General features: G+C 38.1%; 1 protein-coding gene across 13 annotated transcripts in view; it reads left to right on the top strand.

Annotated features, from left to right (window-relative positions):
• Positions 1 to 17022, top strand: part of ELF2 (E74 like ETS transcription factor 2) — a 132107-nt gene that overhangs the window by 71557 nt on the left and 43528 nt on the right. For 3 of the 13 annotated variants that reach the window (XM_030917147.1, XM_010353496.2, XM_010353494.2), the window contains one exon: positions 2309 to 2411. The exons of 6 other annotated variants lie outside the window; for them this stretch is intronic. The gene's annotated coding sequence lies outside the window, so the exon portion shown is untranslated. Of the gene's footprint in view, positions 1 to 1116; positions 1239 to 2252; positions 2412 to 17022 lie in introns of all 13 variants that reach the window. 4 more of the 13 variants (XM_030917145.1, XM_030917146.1, XM_030917144.1 and 1 more) reach the window with 2 other exon arrangements.

The raw sequence follows: 17022 nt of genomic DNA, 5'->3' as shown, positions 1-17022 counted from the left end.
TCCTGGGTGGACTATTTCTGAGTTAGTTTGTTTTTTCCCTGTAAGTAACTTTCTTTAGTAGGAAAGGGAAGAGTATTGACTTGGGTTAGTTAGTTCTGATTTCAAATTTCCCCTTTATCACTTACTTGGCAGTATTTAACCTTTTCAGAGTGTTTCACTGTCAGAAAATAGGAATTCAGGGTTGTGAAGATTACATAAAATAAATACATAAAGCACAGTGCTTGTGACAGAGTTTCTTTAATTTCATTAGCACCTTCCTTGTGACTTCAAGTATGGACAGGACTTTTATACATTAGAATGGAATATTTGTTTAACTTTGTTTATGTCTCTTGTGTTTTTCTCCTTCCTTTTGCTTCCACTTTAAAAAAAACAAAAACAAATGCTTTATACTTTCAATTTATACTTTTTCCTTGTCATTCCTTCCTTGATTATTGTGCTCTGGCATCTCCATTTATCATTCTACTGAAGCTCTTTATCAGATTTCAGTGACCACTCTTCTGTCAAATTCAGTGACCCATAGAATCATCCAGAAGTAATCCTTCATAATCTTGCCTTCTTATCTGCTGAAACACTGTATTCTCCTAGTTATTTTTCTTACTGACCTTTGCATGGATTGTACTATTTATGCTTCTGAGCGTTTGCTCAAAGACAGTTTCCTCCTATCTATAATGTGCTCAGGTAGGTATTAGCCGTCCTTTAAGGCCCAACGACATGAAGATTTCCACAATGATTGTGGTCTACATTAAACATTCCCTTACCTGATCTGTTATACCATCTGGATTTAGGTACTTTCTTGTATTCTTTTATTATTTTTATCTATTATTGCTTATATTATTTTTGTTGTATATACTATACTCCTGTTGTTTTCCCAGTGAGTGTGTAAGCACCTTGAAGACGGAGACCATACTTTTTCCTTTTGTTGAATATACTGTTGAACATATAATAACTAGCTGGAAAATACAAATGGAAACAGATTGAGTTCTGAGTTAGTATTGTAGTATAATCAAGAACCATCTATGTAAAGTCAGACTTAAATTTCATTTTAAAAATCACAGTTGGTGTTCATCATTCTTGCTTATATCTAATAATTTGGATTTTTTTTTTTTTTTTTTTGAGGTGGAGTCTCACTGTGTCACCCAGGCTGGAGTGCAGTGGTGTGATCTCGGCTCACTGTAACCTCTGCTTCCTGGGTTCAAGCGATTCTCCTGCCTCAGCCTCCCAAGTGGCTGGGACTACAGGTGTGTGCCACTATGCCCAGATAATGTTTTTATTTTTAGTAGAGACGGGGTTTTACCATGTTGGTTGGCCAGGATGGTCTTGATCTCTTGACCTTGTGATCCGCCCGCCTCGGCCTCCCAAAGTGCTGGGATTACAGCCACTGTGCCCGGCCTTTGATTTTTTTTTTTTTTTTTTTTTTTTTTTTTGAGACAGTCTCACTCTCTCGCCCAAGCTGGAGTGCAGTGGCGCGATCTCTGCTCACTGCAACCTCTGCCTCTTGGGTTCAAGCAATTCTCGTGCCTCAGTCTCCTCAGTTGCTAGAATTACAGGCACTCACCACCATGTCTGGCTAATTTTTGTATTTTTGGTAGAGACGGGGTTTCTCCTTGTTGTACAGGCTGATCTCGAACTCCTGACCTCATGCGATCTGCCCGCCTCAGCCTCCCAAAGTGCTGGGATTACAGACCTGATTTTTTTCTTAAAAGCAATACATGCTTAATGGAAAAAATTGGAAAGTATTGCAAAGAATAAACAAACTGAAAATCATCACCCCTAATCTTACCAACAAGGAGATGATGATTGTTGCTTTTTTTAAAAACATTTTCTTTTAGTCTTTTTTAAAAATATGCATTTTAATCATAATTAATATTATATAATACAAGCTTCCTGCTTCTGTCTTCTGACCACTTGGTGCAGGACTTTGCTCCTTAACCATGTATCAAGACATTAACATTTAGTCTTATTAGTTAATTATCAAGAAAACTTAAACCATTTTTAGTGATCAACAAAATTGTGTTTACACATTAGTTGAAAAGATAGATCATGATGAGAATTTTTACATAATTCAACAGGAAAGCAGTGCTTTTTAAAAGTAAAAATGAAAGTTTAGGTTTTTAAAATGCAGTTTAAAAAATAAAACCAGATTTCCTTCATGAAAAATAAGATAAGGAGCCAAATTTCTTTCTTGAAGAATCTCAGGACTAATTTGACTTCATGATGAGCTGTCATAACTTTTGTATTTGTTATACCATCAGAAATCCTCCCTGTGGCACAAAAGGACTCCTTTAATTAGAAAATATTGTTGCCACAGGGAGGTAGAAGATCGACATGAAAAACTGGGGATCTGAAAAGGAGCCCCTATCCTAGGATTACCTGAAGGTGAAACAGATTGAGCCAGAAGGAAGACAATGCTGGTAGGTTGGTTTTTAATTTATTAAAAATGTTTATACTTTTATATTTCATTAAAATTATTTCATCTACCTTTACCATATTTTTGTTTAAAGGGTGACAATGATTCCTCCTTAAGGAAGGAGAAGTAATACGATAATATTTTTCCTCCAAGATAGTTTGCTGAGTTATCCCTTGCCATGTTCTTAATATTTGTTTCTTTTTATAGATGAAGCTCTGGGGCTATTTCATGCCTCTACTTCCTTGGAAGCTACTATTCACTGAATGTCTTTAAGTCATTTTTTTTGGTCATTTCTGTTATTTTTGCTTCTAATCTACATCTTTTCCTAAATTTTTAAAAAGTGTTTTTTCCCGCAATTATTTATTTTCTTGAGGTTAGCCTAGCCCTAAGTTTTCTAAAATGGTAAAATGTGAGTCTTAAGTTCATTTAGTTTTTACTCTAGAATTGTTTGAATTGTAATTGTACTGTGATTTAGATCAGGCAGTATTATTAGATAAATTTTTTAAATACTTTAATAATAACTATCAGCCAGGTATAGTGGCTCAAGCCTGTTATCCCATCACTTTGGAAGGCCTAGGTCAGGAGTTCAAGATCAGCCTGGCCAACTTGGTGAAACCCCATCTCTACTAAAAAATACAAGAGATTAGCCGGGTGTGGTGGTTGGACGCCTGTAATCCCAGCAACTGGGGAGGCTGAGGCAAGAGAATTGCTTGAACCCAGGAGGCGGAGGTTGCAGTGAACTGAGATGGCACCACTGCACTCCAGCCTGGACAACAGAGACAGACTCCGTCTCAAAAAACAAAACAAAACAAAAACAACAACAAAACTATTTCATTTAGCCTGAGATGCTATCAATTGTAATAAACATTTTTATACCACTAAAGGAAAAAATGCCGCCAAATATAAACTTTCTAAGGGACTATCAACTTTAAGATAGGTACTGATTTCAGAGATGTCAAATGTGAAAAATGTGTATCTTAGGATTAATGAAATACGATTTGCAATTATGAATCTTTCCTGAAACTCTCATTTACTGGGAATTAAACATTAAAATATGAGGCCTATGAAAAATGGGGGTGAGTTGTGGTATGGAAATCCATATGAGTGCTGACTTTGCTCTCTAAACTTTTTTTTTTTTTTGAGACCGAAGTCTCGCTCTGTTGCCAGACTGGAGTGCAGTGGCGTGATCTCAGCTCACTGCAGCCTCCTGGGTTCAAGCAATTCTCCTGCCTCAACCTCCTGAGTAGCAGAGATTGCAGGCGTGCACCAACATACCCAGCTAATTTTTGTATTTTTAGTAGAGACAGGGTTTCACCATGTTGGCCAGGATGGTCTCGATCTCCTTATCGCATGATCTGCCTGCGTTGGCCTCCCAAAATGCTGGGATTACAGGCGTGAGCAACCATGCCCAGCCTCTAAATTCTTTAATGTCTTTTAAGAGAGGATATTTAAATAAAAAAATCATATAACCATATTGTTTAAAATTATACAAAATAACCATAATTGTCAGATTATGGAGTATATAGAAAAAGAAAATCTTTTTTTTTTTTTTTTTTTTTTTTTTTTTTGAGACGGAGTCTCGCTCTGTCGCCCAGGCTGGAGTGCAGTGGCCGGATCTCAGCTCACTGCAAGCTCCGCCTCCCAGGTTTACGCCATTCTCCTGCCTCAGCCTCCCGAGTAGCTGGGACTACAGGCGCCCGCCACCTCGCCCGGCTAGTTTTTTGTATTTTTTAGTAGAGACGGGGTTTCACCGTGTTAGCCAGGATGGTCTCGATCTCCTGACCTCGTGATCCGCCCGTCTCGGCCTCCCAAAGTGCTGGGATTACAGGCTTGAGCCACCGCGCCCGGCCAGAAAATCTTTTTTTAATATGACATATTTACTTCAATAGATTGTTATCCTAATTGAATATCACTTAATTAGTAGAACTTTGAGATCTAAAAAGAAAATGAAATGAAGCTTCTGCTTTTTATTTATTTATTTATTTATTTATTTATTTATTTATTTATTTATTTATTTTTTTGAGGTGGAGTCTGGCTCTGTCGCCCAGGCTGGAGTGCAGTGGCGCAATCTCGGCTCACTGCAAGCTCCGCCTCCCGGGTTCACGCCATTCTCCTGCCTCAGCCTCCCGAGTAGCTGGGACTACAGGCGCCCACCACCTCGCCCGGCTAGTTTTTTGTATTTTTAGTAGAGACGGGGTTTCACCGTGCTAGCCAGGATGGTCTCGATCTCCTGACCTCGTGATCCGCCCATCTCGGCCTCCCAAAGTGCTGGGATTACAGGCTTGAGCCACCGCGCCCGGCCGCTTCTGCTTTTTAAACTGTCATTTAAAAACAGGATCCTTTAAGGGCTCGTTAAAATAGCACAATTTTTAGTACACTTGAATGTATGTTTTACAGATTATTAATTATGTGAAGGAGAAAATAGTGGCCAAAAGCAAAGACCTACTTGTCAATTAATAAAGCAGAAATGAAAAGGAATTATTTTATTTACTTTTACTTTTTTTTTTTTTTTTTTGGTTTTGAGACATGGTCTTTCTCTGTTACCCAGGCTGGAGTGTAGTGGGGCAATCTTGGCTCACTGCAACCTCTGCCTCCCGGGTTCAAGTGATTCTCCTGCCTCAGCCTCCTAAGTAGCTGGGATTACAGGTGTCCACCACCACGCCCGTCTGATTTTGGTATTTTTAGTAGAGACGGGGTTTCACCATGTTGGCCAGGCTGGTCTCAAACTCCTGACGTCAAGTGATCCGATCTGTCCTCCTTGGTCTCCCAAGGTACTGGGATTATAGGCATGAGCCATTGCGCTCCTCCATTTTTTTTTTTTTTTTTTTTTTGAGACAGGGTCTCTGTCACCAAGACTGGAGTGCAGTGGCACGATCTTGGTTCATTGCAAACTCTGCTTCCCAGGTTCAAGTGATTCTCCTGCCTCAGCCTCCTGAGTAGCTGGGATTACAGGCACCCACCACCATGCCCTCCTAGAGTGCTGGGATTATAGGCGTGAGCCACTGCACCCAGCCAATTTTTTTTTTTTTTTTTTTTTTTTTTTTTTTTTTTTTTTTTGAGACAGGGTCTCTCTTTGTCACCCATGGAGTGCAATGGTATGATCATGGCTCACTGGAGCCTTGACTGTCCCAGCTCTAGTGCTTCTCCCACCTTAGCCTCCCTAGTAGCTGGGACTACAGGCAAACGCCACGACACTCAGCTAACTTTTTTATTATTTGCAGAGACAAGATCTCAGTATGTTGCCCAGGCTGGTCTCATACTACTGGGCTCAAGCAATTCTCCCCTCTTGACCTCCCACAATGCTGGGATTATAGGCATGAGCCACCCTGCCTGGATGAAAAGAAATGATTTTAAATGATGTTTGTATACCAAAAAACATCTGTTTTATATAAAAGGAAAGAAAAGTATATCTAGACGATAGATCATTCAAAGATATTTGTTTGATTTTTGGAAACTAGTAGCCATTCATTCCTTTGTATTCAGAGAGACTTTAAAATTTTTTTTAATTTATCTGTTTTGAGACGGAGTCTTGTTGTGTCACTCAGGCTGGAGTGCAGTGGTGCGATTCCGACTCCCTGAAACCTCCACCTCCTGGTTCAAGCAATTCAGAGAGACTTTTTAAAGAAACACTAGTTAACTTTTAACTTTGCTATACAATAGTGTATCTAAATAATACAATTTTATTAATTCAGACTGAGGAGAAGGCTAAATCTGGATTACATAGAATTTTAAATGAGTAGCAAACAAGGTTACAAGTGTTGCCAAGCAGAGATAGTTTTTAAGATTTTCTTAGATGTACAAATAGGAATGCTTTAACACATATCTCTAGGCAAATCCATACATCCATTCAGCCATCTGTCAGTGCTTACTGAGGACCTGCAGTGTCCCAGCCTCAGAGCTGAATATCTTGTGGTAAACAAGACCCTCTCTTTGCCCTCACCAGGCTTTCAGCTATGTGTAGAAGATGAACAATTTATTAAACATGTTATTATGCTAAAATGTGATGAGAATTATGATAGGATTAATTCAAAGTTTATGGGAGTAAACAGCAGGAGAATGCCTTCCTGAGGATGTGACATCTGAAGTAATTATCCAGGCGGAGAATAGTGAGGTTGAAAGTCTGGAGGAAGAAAAACAAGGCTTATTTGAGTTGCTGAAAGAGATTCAATAGGGTTAGTGTATGAATTATGAGAAGGAAAGGGGATTAAAATAAAGTATAAGAGGCAAAAAAGAAAAAATCTTATTGCTGAGGGCTTTTAAAGCTTTTTATCTGTTTCTTGGATCATATAAATCTAAAGGGCAGTGAGGAGCCTTTTAAAAGTTTTGAGCAGTTTTGAAAAATACAAATTTAGTTTTTTTCAAAATAGTAAGTGCTGTAAATGGAAAAAGGAATAGGACAGTCAGAGAATTACTTGAAGTCTGAACTCGTTGATTTCTCATTCATAGCTCCCTGATATCTAGCTAACTGTTCTTATTCATCTTCTACTAAGTTGGCTACCTCTCCAGATTTGGGGTATAAGTATGTTCATTGCCTACACTAAGCTAAAAGTAGTGGAGATTAAGATAGTTGCTCAGCCAGCCTTTCTTTTTGGAGTTAACAAGGTAGATGCTTTGTACGGTGCTGTTTCAGGAGGAGGAATCATTGTCCCTTATCCATTGTCCATGCCCATTTGTGTAAACTTGTGGGTTTTTCCAGGACCTGGGCGAGACTCAAAACAGCAAGTCCTGATTGAATGCCATGCCTATTTGTTGAATTTGTTAGGTATTTATCTAGGTGGTCTTTAAGTCAATTGTGTAATAGGAATATTATTTTATATTGAGACCTCGTCTGTACGGGGGGAAAAAAAAAAAAAGGCTGGTATGGTGGCATGGACCTGTAGTCCCAGCTACTCCTTGCAGTCCCAGGAGTTCAAGGCTGCATTGAGCTGTGATGGCTCCACTGCTCCAGCCTGGGCAAACAAGCAAGACCCTGTCTCAAAAAAAAAAAAAAAACTGTATCATTTTGATCATTTGTACTAAACAGCATAAGTTAATATATTTCTTTTGGTCTTGATGTCTTTGAGGACTAACTTATAAGTAAAAGTTATCTTGAAACTCTTTGTGTATTTTCAGCACCACATACAAACTGCTGGTTTTTATTTCGACTGGCATCATTGACAGTGTTCTAGGCTTCAGGTGTCGTAATAGATACCATAAAGAGAATTATATATAGAAGAGCTACGATTTGAGCCTTTACAACTAAATATATATAAAAGGGCTTTATAATGGATTTTTTCTTTTTAAAAAATGTAATACACAATATTTAGAATATTAAACTGAAAAATTCAACTAATATGTATGTACTACTAAAATTAATAAAATATTGGCAGCAGTGTTAATTTAAATGCATCTTATTTTCCCCAATTTAATTTTCCCCTTTCCTTCTTCCTTAAGATATTTACTATCCTGTTAATTAATGATATAATGGAATATTTACAATAGAAGTATGGAATATTCCAGATATGTGTGCTTTTTAATTGCCAAAAAGAAGTGACCTTTTAGTTTACCAACAATTTATTTTGGAGTAGGTTGGCCTATTAATGACAAGTTCTCATTTTTATGGGGATTTAGATAAAGATTCAAATCATAGCTCCTAAGCAGTGCAGTTATTTAAGATGGAATGAGAGGTTGTGAGTATCTTTACAACTGGAGATTTTAAAGCATGAACTAGAATGCCACTTAGGGATGTTGTAAAGGGAATTCAAGTGTCAGGTAGGTATTCAAACTAGGTTTCTTTTATAATTTTCAATTGTGAGATGCTGTTTATAACTTCATTCTGTAAAAGCATGAAAAAACATGATTGTCTATGATATGGTTATCAGTTCAGTCTCCTGATTAGAAAGGTGTCCCATGAAACAAAGATGAGTTTTTTTTAGTACTCAGGTTTTATCTTTAGTTAGTTTTATTCCATAGCCATTCTCAAACATTTTGTCCCTGGATAGCTGCCTTATAGATGTCTGTCTTTGGTCACAACAGGAATTGGGCAAGAAAATGTAACATAAGCCCATCATGTTGTTTTGGGGGAAGGACAAGGACCCCAGAGCATGTACTCTGCTTATGGTCAGCAGCTTTATCTTATTTTGCCACTTAAAGAGCCTTAATCTTATTATTGTGATTAGGTAGTTTTTTCTTTTTTTATACCAATAGCACAGACATAGCTTTGAGTGTAAATTGCTTAGAAGTTTTTCTGATTAGTTGATATGGCTAGTACTTAGAAGATGCTTACATCAAAAAATAGCATTCTTTTTCAAAGCGATTTCTAATATACAATATTAATTATTAGACAAAAATATTTTTTAATGTTTCTTTTATTTTAGATTCGGGGGTACGTGTGCAGGTTTGTTACGAGAGTATACTGCATGATGCTGAGGTTTGGGCTTCTATTGATCCCATCACCTAGATAGTGAACACAGTACACGTGGGAAGTTTGAAAAACATCCTTGCTTGTTTCTCCCTCTCTCCCTTCCTCCCTCCCTTCTTTTGGAATCCCCAGTGACTGTTATTCCCATCTTTATGTCTTATATGAACCCAAAATTTAGCTCCCACTTATAAGTGTGATATGTGGGTTTTTGTCTGTGCGTTAGCCTCTGGCTGCATCCATGTTGCTACAAAGGACACAATTTCATTTTTTATGACTACGAAAAATGGGGTTTTGATTAAATTTAGAAAATGCTGGGTGAAGGAAAATTAAACAGATTTATTTACAGGAAGGCTTCTCAGATATTTTAATATGCAAATGTGAATTATGATTCTAAAGAAGAGGTATCTCTTTTAAGAGATTGTCTCTTAAGACTAAATGTCTTATAGAACAGCCTTATACCTTTACAGTAGGACCACCTGGCTTGTTAGTACTACTTTGGCACAGTCATAAATAGCCAAGGGACTAAAATTCTCATTTAATAAACTGTATTATATTTCGCTGTTTACCTCATTAAGTCTGCTACTTCATAATGCTGCTTGTCTCATGCCATGGTAGTGCATTTTTCCCAACTAGGTTTTAATTTTTAAATTTTGTAAATCAGACAGTTAAATACTGTGGATTAGGAGTACTGGCCAGACCGCAAGTTGTCTTACATTAGTGACCAGAAATAATTGTTGGACCAAGAAACTAAAATGTTGTTAGCTTTACTTTTTGAAGTTATTGAAGCATCTTCCTGCAAAAAAAAAATAAAGTTAGATTTATACCAGCAGGTTATTTTTGGCAATGATGCTTGTTTACTATGCTCTCCTTAAGGTATATGAGGGCTTTTTCAGGGAGATAACATAGTATCTTTGGCAGAAGGTATTTTCCATGATGTTTTTCTTTAAATAAAGAAGAGTTACTATGATGCCTCCTCATTCAATCATTGCATCAGAGTTACTCTAACAGTTCTGGACACAGGGCAGCAAGCATACTTACTTATTTGGGCCCACCATCTTAAAATGTTCAGATGTGTGAGTTTGAAGGTTGTTCTCTTCCCCTCATTTGAGAGTTTTCTGTGACCTTCCTTAACAACCAGTTCCTCAATTATTTGATCTTTTCTTATTTTCTACCCACGGACATTTACCTGTTTAATAAAGACAAGTCTGTTCTCAGAGCAGGGTATATTTTGTTGCCTTTCTATCCATTAACCACCTCCCCACAACCCTACTCTGCTATTTTGAGTGTGCTTTTTAGTCATTCTATGGCATTTTTAGAAAGCACAGATTTTTTTTTTTTTAAAGAATATGAATGGATTTTAGGGTAATCTAGTCCACCTCTTCAAAAGAGCTAGTTAGCAATGGAGCAGGTCCAGAAACCCTGGTCTCCTGATTCCTAGGACAGGATTGTTTCTGTCCTAGAGTGCTGCTTTGGGGCCTGAGAGATTCTGTAGTTTTTGTTTTTTAATAAGCTTCCATAACATAATTATTAATAAAATGTTCTGAATTTCTATTTCACTACCAGAAATCAAAAGAGAATTGTGTCTCCCTTCTATCGTTAATTTAATTTGTATAACCTTGAGGAAGCCATTTACTTTCTGTTAGTACGAGTTTCCTCATCTACAAAATGAAGAATACAGTAATTGTCTCTCACTGTTCTGAAAACTAATAATAAGGTATTCACAGTGTTAAGCGTGGTGCCTGGCATGAAGAAAGCTCAATACATTCTTCATACTGCTGCTAGTATAAGTTTCCTAAAATGTACTTTGATTGTCATTTTCTTTTTAAAAAAATTTAATGACAGCCTATCATCGACAAATTGATTGTCATTTTCTTTCATAAAGCCCTTGTACTATCATGACAGTCTGGATAAAATCAAATGCCTTAAAAGATACACAAGACCTTTATATATTATCATTCTCACCTTTTCAGTTATAGTTCTTACCATGCCTTTTTTTTTTTTCTTCTCTTCTCCTGGCTCTTTGGCTTCCACAACTTGGTAAGGTTTACACTTTGCCTAAAAAGCCAGCCCCTCTGTTTTTATCTGTGATCAGACGTTTCTTTAGGAAGGATTTCTTGATCTTTCCAGTATTTATCAGTTTTTTTTTTTTTGAGACGGAGTCTTGCTCTGTCGCCCAGGCTGGAGTGCAGTGGCGCGATCTCGGCTCACTGCAAGCTCCGCCTCCCGGGTTCACGCCATTCTCCTGCCTCAGCCTCCTGAGTAGCTGGGATTACAGGCGCCCGCCACCTCGCCCGGCTAGTTTTTTGTATTTTTTAGTAGAGACGGGGGTTTCACCATGTTAGCCAGGATGGTCTCGATCTCCTGACCTCGTGATCCGCCCGTCTCAGCCTCCCAAAGTGCTGGGATTACAGGCTTGAGCCACCGCGCCCGGCTAGTATTTATAAGTTTTATCATGTGGTGCTGTCCCGTACTTGTGAGAGTTGTTATGTTGTATTTGGTATGTGTATCATATTACCTTTCCACCATTCACACATTTCTAAATCTAGAATACCCAAATTTTACTACAAGAAGATTAAGGGACTTACTAATAGAAGTCTGTTTAGCTATTGAGAGGCGCTTTTATTTAATTCCCCTAAAATGTGAAAATTCCCTGTGTGGTAAAGATGCCTCTCTGTCTCTTTTAACTATAGTTATTAACTGTTGATTGTTATTACCCTTAGTGTTGTTTTATTTTGATTTTTTTTTTTGTATTTTAAAAATTGGTTTATAATCGTTGTACATATTTTGGGGGTAGGTATGATATTTTGATACATACATATATATATATAATGTGTAATGATAAAGTCGGAGTAATTGGGATATCCATCACCTCACACATTTGTTGTTTTGTTTTAACAAGAGGTTTTTAACACAAATAATGTTTCAAGGAGGTGGTGGTGGTGGTGGTGAAGAGGGTAGTTGTCTGTGAATGTCTTTATTTATAAAGAGGCCTGTCACTCAGAGGGGGTAAATAGAACTTTTAATAGCTCTTACCTGTTAAATTTTGTAAGGTTTTCCTTTTTTTTTTTTTTTTTAATTCAGTGGTCAGTTCTTAGATTGTAAGGTTTTTCAGCCTTTTTGTGTCATGAACCTTTTTGGCCACAGGGTGAATCCCATGAACTTTCTCTCAGAGCATTGTTTTAAAATATAAAGTAAAATATCTAGGATTAAAAAGAAACCATATATATTGAAATGTAGTTATCAAGACTGGGCATGGTGGCACACGCCTGTAATCCCAGCACTTTGGGGGGCCGAGGCAGGTGGAACACCTGAGGTCAGGAATTCGCAACCAGCCTGAGTAACATGGTAAAACCCTTTCTCTACTAAAAAAAAAAAAAAAAAAAAAAAAAAAAAGCCAGTTATTGTGGCGCATGTCTGAGCTGCTTGGGAGGCTGAGACAGGAGAATCACTTGCACCTGGGAAGCGGAGGTTGCAGTGAACCGAGATTGTGCCATTGCACCCCAGCCTGGGCAACAAGAGCAAAACTCTGTCTCAAAAAAAAAGAAACATAGTTATCAAACTATTTTAAATTGTGATATATATCAATGCATGTGCTTCTGTATTAATATATTAAATAATGAAATCTAGTGGCAGATACAATTTACTGCTATAATTTCAAAGTAGTGACAACCATAAATTATATAGAGTGAGACCCTGTCTCAAAAAAAAAAAACCAAACTGTAATAAGATATGAAAATATATATGATTTATATTGGTCATGAAATCACAGATACTACTAAAACAACTGTGGTTTGTGCTTTTATTTAAAATTAATGAGCTAAATTTCAGTTGGAAGCTAAAAATCTATTGTTCCCAAGTCTCATCCATGTATTATTTTAACTGTCATCTACCTTTTTCATCATCCTTTCTTCCTCTATGTTCTGCCCTACTTCCATTCTCTTTTCCCTAATAGTCCATAGTAGGGATCTGAAAGTCAGTTTAAATATGTCACATTTTAAGTATAGTTTTATGATCCCTGCTCTATTCTTTTTTTAAAAGGAAGAAAAGCCTCTCAAATATGTAGTGGTAGTTTTTCATATTCATTAATGGAGTGACAATTTAATTTCTTTGGCTGAGCATTTAATATATCTCTTCAAATGTTTATTAAATATTTTAATGACTTCTTTGTTTGTTTGAGATCCCTTCTATCTCCATGACAAAAATTTCCATGGCCAGTGGTTCTTAAACTTAAGCATGCATAAGAATCATCAGAAGGGCTTGTTAAAATACAGAGTGTTGGACCTATCCCTAGGATTTCTGATTCAGTGGATCTGTGGTAGAACTGGAGAATTTGCATTTCTAACAAGTCCCCAGGTGATAGGGCTGCTGCTGGCAAGGGATCGTTATTATTAAAAGATATTGTTAGTGAGTAGAAAAACAAACTGTTTGTCTCACTATACTCTCAACAGTTAACACACAAGACCTCTGGAACTTCTGATTACCATGAAGTGTGTGGGATTTCTCCCAACCAATAAACTGGTCAGTCAGTTCTGTAGTAGACACCAGCTGGGTGTCCTCTAATTCCGTTCAGTTCTGACACTGTCTGCCTGGAGTTAGCATCAGATCCTCTGAGAAACACATTTACCAGTTTATCATAAAGGATATTTAAAGGATACAAATGAAGGAATGCATAGGGCGTGAAGTATGGGGGAAGGGTCATGGAGGTCCCATGCCCTCGCTGGGCATGCCACGCTTCAGGAACCTCCACATGTTCAGCTATCTGGAAAGTCTCTGAACTTATTCCTTTTGGGTTTTTATGGAAGCTTCATGAAGTAGGCATGATAGATTAAGTCATTGGCTGTTGGTGGTTGACTTAAACCTTCAGCCCTGTTTCCTGAGGCCCAGAGGCTGGGAGTGGGGCTGAAAGTCCCAACCCTATAATCCTGCCTTGGTCTTTCTAGTGATCAGCCCCCATCCTGAAGATACCTAGGGGCTGGCAGCCATTAGTCAATCTTTGGCACACAAAAGGACACTTACTACTTTGGAGATTCCAAGGATTTTAGGACTTGTATGCTAGGAAATGGGGAGCAAGACTAAATAAATATATTTCACACATATTTCACAATATCACAGCTAGAACTTGGGAGATTTTCTTATCAATAGATGAGCTTGCAAAAGATCACGAGAAAGTTTTATATCAGAAAGAAAAGATTAGCCTGGGCAATATGACAAAACCCCATCTCTACAAAAAAATACAAAAATTAGTCTGTCATAGTGGCAGATGCCTGCAGTCCCAGCTACTTGGAGGCTGAGGTGGGCAGATTGCTTGCACTTGGCAGGTCAAGACTTCAGTGAGCTGTGATTGTGACACTGCATTGTGACAGAGCAAGACCCTGTCTCGGGAGGAAAAAAACAAAACAAAACAAAACAAAACAAAAAACATTTATGTCTCTGATCTAGTTAGCAAAAAGATACTTCTTTTTTTTTTGGAGAAGGAGTCTCGCTCTGTCACCTAGGCTGGAGTGTAGTGGCACGATCTCAGCTCACTGCAACCTCTGCCTCCTGGGTTCAAGCAGTTCTGCCTCAGCCTCCTGAGTAGCTGGGATTACAGGTGCCCGCCACCATGCCCAGCTAATTTTTGTGTTTTTTGTAGAGATGGGGTTTCACCATCTCGGCCAGGCTGGTCTCAAACTCCTGACCTCAGGTGATCCGCCCACCTCGGCCTCCCAAAGTGCTGGGAATACTGACGTGAGCCACTATGCCCGGCTGATACTTCTTATATATGGTGTTTGACAAGTCTTACAGGAAAATCTGAATTTTTTTCCCCATATCACCTTTATTCTGATATGTAATAGTTGGAAAATAAAGGCAGGATTTAGAATAATTACTGAGAATGAAAAAATTCTTTTGAAGAGGAAACCAAGAACTTGGTTCAAGAGGTGAAAGAAATTAAAAGGTGGTAATTTCTTTTTGAGACATTTACTTTCTTGAATAAACTTGGCATCCTTTTTTTTTTTTTTTTAAATTTTTTTTCTAGGGACATTGGTCTACAGTTAGTATCTCGGTTTACAACATTAAGCTTCTTTCATTTTGTTTGGAAAAATAAGGCTGGCAGAATTACATTTGTTTTTAATTCCATTGCTAATATTACAGACTTAGGAGGCTATCAGATGCAAGTTATTTACTTGAGACGAGAAGCACTGATTATTTTGGCTAGGCTTCATCTGAAGGCCTATGTTCTGGGAAGAGAGGCCTCCATAAAAAAGGAAGAACTTTTAGTGACCTTTATCCTGGGGAATAAAAGTAAAGATCAGAAGCCAGTGCATTCAGTTTACCATCTTACAAAAGGAGTCAAGTATTGTATAGGTCAGAGACCACTATTGTAAGATCATATAAGTCCTATGTCTAATTTTGTTATCCTCTGTTTCTCCATAATAATTAGTACCAAGTGCTTTACAGAAAGAATCCCTATATACTTGTTTTTGGAGGCCACAAGAAATGAGGAGGCTCATGAGAGACTCCAGTTAATTCTGCAACTAGTCTTAGGGGAAACAGAACTCCAAAAAATAGAATAGCTGAAAGGAGAAGAAAGCAGACTGAATTCTTGTGCTTATCAGAGGAAGAACAAAAGAATGAGTTGTCCTGGATCTGAGACCATTAGTGGGGTTACCTGAGATGACCTGTGATGTGTGTGGCACTGTGTTCTTTTTATGTGAACTAGAACAAGAAATTAGATATGGCCCCTCCTGTAAAGAATCTCACTCGTTTATGGGGAAAATATATAAGGAAACAATTCTTTATAACCTAAGGTTTAATAATATTAGTGTTATAAGAGTGAAGGAGAGAGATCTTAGCTATTCTGATGGGAAGTTTACTTTTTTTTTTTTTTTTTTGAGACGGAGTCTCGCTCTGTCGCCCGGGCTGGAGTGCAGTGGCCGGATCTCAGCTCACTGCAAGCTCCGCCTCCCGGGTTTACCGCCATTCTCCTACCTCAGCCTCCCAGTAGCTGGGACTACAGGCGCCCGCCACCTCTCCCGGCTAGTTTTTTGTATTTTTTAGTAGAGACGGGGTTTCACAGTGTTAGCCAGGATGGTCTCGATCTCCTGACCTCGTGATCCGCCCGCCTCGGCCTCCCAAAGTGCTGGGATTACAGGCTTGAGCCACCGCGCCCGGCCATGGAAGTTTACATTTTAGTTGAGTTTGGGAGGATAAATAAAATTTCATTTCGAAGAAAAGAATTTTCTAGTTGAGAAGTCATTCATTTATACCTTTTCCTACCTTCTCCCAGTCCATTACCAAATCATGTTAATTTTGCCTCCAAAGTATACCTTGAGTCTTCCCATCTTCGTTGCTACTAGGCTAGTTCACTCTGTAGTTTTTTTTACATGAGCTATATTGATGTCCTTTGGCCTTCTAATCAGCCTTTCTGTTTTCATTATTGCCTCTTCTTCCTACCTCCAGCAATCTATGCCTCACCATAGTAGCCAAAGTGATTTAAAATATAAATTTGTAAGTGGAATAGTGATACTCCCTCCCTAAAATCTTTCAGTGGATTCTGATTGCACTTAAGATAAAATTCAGGAGTATTTTAAAGTTGTTTTCACTTAATTTTTATTTTTTTCTGTATTTCAATGGATGCAGTTAAAAAAATTTTTTTTAAAAGAGATATGGTCTTGTTATGATGCCCAAGCTGGAACATAGTGGTTATGCACAGGTGCAGTCCTACTACTCATCAGGACAGGAGTTTTGACTTGCTCTGTTTCTATCCTGGTCTGGTTCACCTCTCCATAGGCAACCTTGTGGTCCCTCACATTTATGCCAAACTTAGTGCAGATACCCAATTGACTTAGTGAACTATATCCCAGAATTTCTGGACTCAGGCAATCCTCTTGTCTCAGCCTCCCAACTAGCTGGGACCACAGGCATGTGCTGCTGCACCTGGCAGGAGTTTTTAACATGGTCTTTAAGACACTGAATAATTTGGTTTCATCTAGAAACAATAATAAAAGCAACCCCCCCCCCCAAAAAAAAAAGACAGCTCTAACATTTAAAGTTTCTTTACTATATTGCCAGGAATTGTTTTTAGGGTTTTACATATTAACATACATATTTCACACTCTCAACAACCCTAGGCCGAATAACTTTTCCAAGGCTAGATAGCGATTTAAGTGGTAGAAGCAAGGATTTAACCCAGAGCCCAAGCTCAAGCATTGTACTGTGATGAATTATATAATAT

The sequence above is a fragment of the Rhinopithecus roxellana genome, chromosome 2 (assembly GCF_007565055.1).
Source record: "Rhinopithecus roxellana isolate Shanxi Qingling chromosome 2, ASM756505v1, whole genome shotgun sequence".
Classification (NCBI taxonomy): Eukaryota; Metazoa; Chordata; class Mammalia; order Primates; family Cercopithecidae; genus Rhinopithecus; species Rhinopithecus roxellana.
Note: the sequence above shows the minus strand (reverse complement) of the source record. Positions and strands in the feature narration are given on the sequence as shown.